Genomic DNA, 6,301 nt, shown 5'->3' with positions numbered 1-6,301 from the left:
ATAAAACAAAATACTACTATATACACTACCGAACCTGGGCCTCTCATGGTTGTTCCTCATCGACCGGGCGTAAGATGTAGCCCGCTTTGTCAAGCTCCAAGTTGTTGATGTCATTTCCCTCCAAGTACGGCTTCAAGCGGTGACCGTTCACCGTTTGTTGTTTCAATGTTTGCTCGTCTTGGATGTCTACATCACCAAATCGCCCAACTCTTCGAATAACATACGGACCCATCCATTTGCTTTTAAGCTTGCCCGCGAACATCTTCAATCGTGAGTTGTACAACCAAACTTTCTGCCCCACTTCGAACGTTTTCTTGCGCAATTTCGCATCATGCACTTTCTTTAGTTTATCCTTATAAGCCGATGCACATTCGTACGCCTCATCTCGAATCTCTTCTATCTCGCTCAATTGCAACTTTCTCAACTTACCCGCCTCATCGTAATCCGCGTTGACTGTCTTGATCGCCCAATGTGCCCGATGCGCCAACTCCATTGGCAAGTGACAACCCTTACCATACACCATCCGGTAAGGTGTTGTGCCAATAGGAGTCTTGTAGGCCGTACGGTACGCCCACAACGCATCATCTAACTTACTCGACCAATCCTTCCTATCCGTTCTTACCGTCTTCATTAGGATCTCTTTGATTTGACGGTTGGACACTTCGACTTGTCCACTCGTTTGCGGATGGTAAGGTGTGGCGACTCGGTGGTTCACGCTATACCTTTTCAATAGTTTTCCAAAGTTGAAGTTCTTGAAATGTGAACCACCATCACTTATAATAACCCGCGGGATTCCAAAGCGAGAGAAGATGTTGGATTGAACAAATTTACAAACAACCGAGTGGTCGTTCGTTCGTGTTGCAATAGCCTCAATCCACTTCGAGACATAATCCACCGCCACCAGAATGTAAAGAAAACCATTCGAATTCGGGAACGGACCCATAAAATCTATACCCCATACATCAAATATCTCTACAACCAAGATTGGTTGTAATGGCATCTCATCCCTCTTCGATATGCTACCCATCTTTTGGCAATTTATACAATTTCTAGCGAACTCAATTGCATCCTTGAAAATAGTGGGCCAATAAAACCCACAAGAAAGTACCTGATAGCCTGTTTTATGCCCACCAAAATGACCCCCGCAAGCGGACGAATGGGCATGAGTTAAGATTTCCAACACTTCCGTCTCAGGCACACACCTCTGTATAACTTGATCCGGTCCGATCTTGAAGAGATCCGGCTCATCCCAAATGTATTGCCTCACTTGGACCATAAATTGTTGTCGACGCTTTTTGGTCCAATGAGTTGGAATGGCACCCGTGGCTAAATAGTTGACATAATGAGCATACCACGGTGCAACGAAAGTGGAAACGGCTAAAAGTTGCTCATCGGGGAAACTTTCATTGATTTCACTCATATCATCGGTCCCTTCCACCGGAATCCGAGACAAATGATCCGCTACTACATTCTCACTTCCCTTCTTGTCTCGGATCTCTAAATCGAACTCTTGTAATAATAAGACCCACCGAATCAAACGCGGCTTCGCATCCTTTTTCTCCATCAAGTACCGGACCGCACTATGATCCGAATAAACCACTACCTTGCTTCCCCAAATATACGAGTGAAACTTATCCAAAGCATACACCATCGCTAGTAATTCCTTCTCGGTTGTGGTGTAGTTAAGTTGCGCTTCGGATAGAGTTTTGCTTGCATAGTAAATAACCACCGGTTTTTTGTCAACCCGTTGACCCAAAACTGCACCAATAGTGGTGTCGCTTGCATCACACATTATCTCGAACGGCTTTGACCAATCGGGTGGTTGCAAGATAGGCGCCTTGACAAAGTGTTCCTTCAAAACAGTGAAAGCTTGCATACACTCGTTAGTGAAATCAAACGGGACATCTTTTAATAACAAGTTACATAAGGGTTTGGTGATAACACTAAAACCCTTAATGAAACGTCGATAAAAACCCGCGTGTCCCAAGAATGACCTTACACCCTTAACATTTTTAGGAGGTGGCAAAGATGATATTACCCGTATTTTTGCCTTATCCACCTCCATCCCCCTTTCAGAAATCACGTGCCCCAACACAATGCCCTCTTGCACCATGAAATGACTTTTCTCCCAACTTAGCACTAAATTTTTCTCGACGCACCTTTTCAAAACCTTTTGCAATTCGTTGAGACAAGTATCAAAAGTAGTGCCAAAAATGGAGAAGTCATCCATAAATACTTCGAGCGACTCTCCAACCATGTCCGAGAAAATACTCATCATACATCGTTGGAAGGTTGCCGGAGCGTTACACAAGCCAAATGGCATTCGCCTAAAGGCAAAGGTGCCATATGGACATGTGAAGGTGGTCTTGTGTTGGTCATCCGGGTGTATGGCGATTTGATTATAACCCGAATACCCATCTAAAAAGCAATAATATTTTTGACCCGACAGTTTTTCAATAATTTGGTCAATGAAAGGTAGCGGGAAATGGTCCTTAGAAGTGGCGGCATTCAATTTGCGGTAGTCAATACACACCCGCCACCCGGTAACCGGTCGGGTGGCAATTTGTTCACCACTTTCATCCTTGACTACTTGAATGCCGGCCTTTTTAGGCACAACTTGGGTGGGACTCACCCAAGCACTATCCGAAATCGGATAGATGATTCCCGCATCCAACCATTTAATTACCTCCTTTTTAACTACCTCCCTTAGGTTCGGGTTCAACCGCCTTTGAGCTTCTCGTGTCGGTTTGGCATCTTCGGTCGTGATGATTTTATGCATGACAATGGATGGACTAATTCCTTTGAGGTCGGCAATCGTCCATCCAATAGCACCCTTGTTCTCTTTTAAAACCTCCATCAATGCTTGCTCTTGTGCCAATTCCAAATTAGAGGCAATAATGACCGGTAAAGTGTCATTATCCCCTAAGAATACATACTTCAAATGGCTAGGCAAGTCCTTGAGCTCCAACTTTGGTGGTACCTCCAATGATGGTTTTGTACCCGAATCGATCTCCACCGGTAGACCCTCGAATTGATAGGTCCATGGTGGTCTACCCTCTTTCATTGCCATAGCATCTTGTGCTTCCTCTTCAACCCGTAGTGCATAAGCATGTACCTGTTCAGAAGAGTCACACAGGCAAATATCCAAACCATCCTCCTCATACTCATGCGGGTTGCATCCATCTACTATGTCTGCCATGAAACACTCATCAACACCGTTAGCATTAGAATTGTTAGTAAAAACATTCAAACGCATTTTTCTATTTCCAAAAGCCATATCAACTGTACCAAATCGACAATCAATAATAGCATGTGCGGTGCTTAAAAATGGCCGACCCAAAATTATATTTTGTTGTTGCTTAGGGTCCGCCGATGAGTAATCCAAAACTAAGAAGTCCACCGGGTAATAAAACTCATCAATTTTTACAATTACATTTTGAACCATACCCCGAGGCAACTTATGAGACAAATCGGCCAAAACAACCGTCGTCTCCACCCTTGCTAATGGACCAAAGTCATATTGGTCATATAAGCCCCCCGGTAAAATGCTAACTCCGGCTCCGAGATCTAGCAACGCCTTAGCCATTTGAAAATTACCAAATTGTACATTAATTAATGGCGTGCCTGGATCTTGGAGCTTAGGAGGAAGCTCCCCATTTAAAACCGCACTCACTTGCCCGGTTAAATCCACCCGCTTAGGCACTTTCTTCTTGTTTTGCCTTTTTTGTGTACATAATTCTTTTAAGAATTTTGCATAAGCGGGGACTTGTTTTATTGCATCAAGGAGTGGGAGATTTATTTTTACTTGTTTGAACATATCCCACGTCTCCTCTTTTTGAGGACCTCTCGACACAATAAATTTTTTCTTTCCCGGGTCAAGTAGGGCCGATGGGAATGGGACTTGACTCGGTTCACCCTCAACTTTTTCATTCTTTTCACTTTCACCCAAACCCGGTTTTTTAACAATTGTTTCTTTTGGTTTAACCGGTGAAAGTTCATCATCACTTTCAATTCCCATGATATCCTCAACCACCCCCTCAACCAATTCGGGTGACAAATTGGCTTTAAATTCTTTCCCACTTCTTAAAACACTAACATGATTAATATTAACATTACCTCGTGACGAACCATGTGAAGGGTTTACCTTAGTGTCGCTTGGAAGTTGACCCTTACCTTTCTTCAATTCCGCCACATCGGTTGCTAATTGACCCATTTGGGTTGTTAGTGATTGGATGCTTTTATCACGAACCTCATCTTTTTGCATTCGCACTTCGTCAAGTTGGTTCCGTTTTTGCATCTCCATTTGCATGCTCTTTAGCATTTCCATCACCTCGTTTCCACCCGAAGACCCCCTTGTTCTTGACCCGTTGGGTATTGTTTTTGATAACCTTGGTTATTTCCGCCTCGGTATCCACCTTGATTATTGTAAGATGGCCGTGAACCAAAATTACCTTGGCTACCTTGAAAATTTGGGTTTGCTTGATTTGAAGGGTTCCCATATCTAAAGTTCGGGTGGTTCCTCAATCCGGGGTGGTAGGTATTAGAATTCATGTTGTTGTAGTTCCTACCACCTCCTCCTTGACCTTGACCTTGAACCGCATGGACTTCCTCGTATTGCCCGTCCAACATCCCTTGGCAATTTTCAGCCGCATGACCTATTTCGTTACACAAAGCACAAACATCATATATTTGGTTAGTGGTTTGAACATTACCATCATCTATGGCGTGCACTTGCGGTCGGGTAGTGGTCGGTCGGGCTCTTCTCGAGGCTTGAGCTTTTCTTTTTGATGTAGTTGCCATACTTTCTAAAAACTCCCAATCATCATTCTCATAATTTGTTCCGAAGGTCCCACCGGTAATAGACATCAAATCACGTGCATCTTCGGCACTCAACCCCTCGTGGAAGGCATTCATCAACTCCCACAATTCAATTCCATGATGAGGGCAATTTTTAATCATCATATTGAAACGCTCGAATGCCTCATGAAACATCTCACCATGTTGTTGTTGGAAGCTTCTCAACCCCTTCCTTGCATCGTTGGTCTTTTGGGCGGTGTAAAACTCATCCAAGAAGGTTTGTTGCATCTCCCCCCATGTATATATGGATGCCGAAGGTAACGTGTAGAACCATTTTTTCGCCTTCTCTTCCAAAGAAAATTGGAACAAAACCAATTTGATATCGTCGGCTGAAAACCCTTGACTCCCAAGAGTGTTGCAAATAGAGTCATAAGCCTCTAAATGAAAATACGGCTCCTCCGTTGCCAACCCCTTGTACTTCGGTAAACTTTGAAAAGAGTTGGTTCTTACTTCAAATGTTCGCCCTTGATCATTATGAGGAATGACTACCGGTGAAGGGTTTTGCGTGATTACCGGCCGAAAATGTGCTTCAATGCCCCTCACATTTTCTCTAAGGTGTCTCCTTGGTACACCATACCTACCTCTTGGAATCATAGGACCATTTGGCCTTGGTACTTGCCCTTGTGGTGCTATTGGTTGTTGAAACTGTTGTTGTCGCATCGGTGGACGTTGAGGTGGTCTTTGAAATTGTTGTTGCACATGTTGTGGCCGGACTTGTTGCAATGGAATAGGTTGTGGCATTGGTGGCCCTTGTGGTCTTGGCCGAATATGTTGTGGTATAATTTGTTGTTGTGGCATTCCACCAACACTTGCCATCCCTTGGGATTGACTTTGAATATACCCAAACTCCCCTTGATCACCATAACCTCCATAACCGTACCCATCATCTTCATAACCCTCATAATCTTCAAATCCCTCATCATAACCATTTCCTTGAATTCCCGAGGTCTGCCCAAATGGGATGGTCGAATACTGAAAGCCCGATTGTTGTTGTTGTGGTCTAAAAGATGAAGTAGTATGCACGATAGTTGAATTGGGTGCAATTGTGAAGGTGGATGATGATTGACCCGTAGTTGGGGGAAAGAAGTGAGATAATGGTGGGATTGTGGTGGATGGATTGTAGGTGATGGTAGGCTCAGTTTGAGTGGTGATTGGTTGGGTGACATTGGATGGTGTAAATTCAGCGGTGGTATTAGGTAATGTAGTGTTTGGTGATGGTTGGGTGGAAGTAGGTATAAAGGATGAGGATGATTGACTGGTTGTAGGTGGAATTTGAGAATCAGCCATGATGTTTCTCGGTGTGATGGGTGAAGTGGGTGAACCAATGATTTTGTTTTCTCGCACTAAAACTCGGTTTTGTCGTAGCGTTCTTTCAATTTCCGGATCAAACGATAGCGGTGATGACCTGTGAGAGCCTCTAGTATGCATACACCTGAAGTACCTG

General features: G+C 43.9%; 1 non-coding gene across 1 annotated transcript; it reads left to right on the top strand.

The window, feature by feature from the left end:
• Nucleotides 1-4,930: 4,930 nt before the first annotated feature.
• LOC118486890 lies at nt 4,931-5,036 on the top strand. Its single transcript, XR_004880056.1, has one exon. It is a non-coding gene; the product is annotated as a small nucleolar RNA R71 (small nucleolar RNA).
• Nucleotides 5,037-6,301: the final 1,265 nt, after the last annotated feature.

This window comes from Helianthus annuus, chromosome 14 (genome assembly GCF_002127325.2).
Source record: "Helianthus annuus cultivar XRQ/B chromosome 14, HanXRQr2.0-SUNRISE, whole genome shotgun sequence".
Classification (NCBI taxonomy): Eukaryota; Viridiplantae; Streptophyta; class Magnoliopsida; order Asterales; family Asteraceae; genus Helianthus; species Helianthus annuus.
This window is presented reverse-complemented; position numbering and strand designations above follow the sequence as displayed.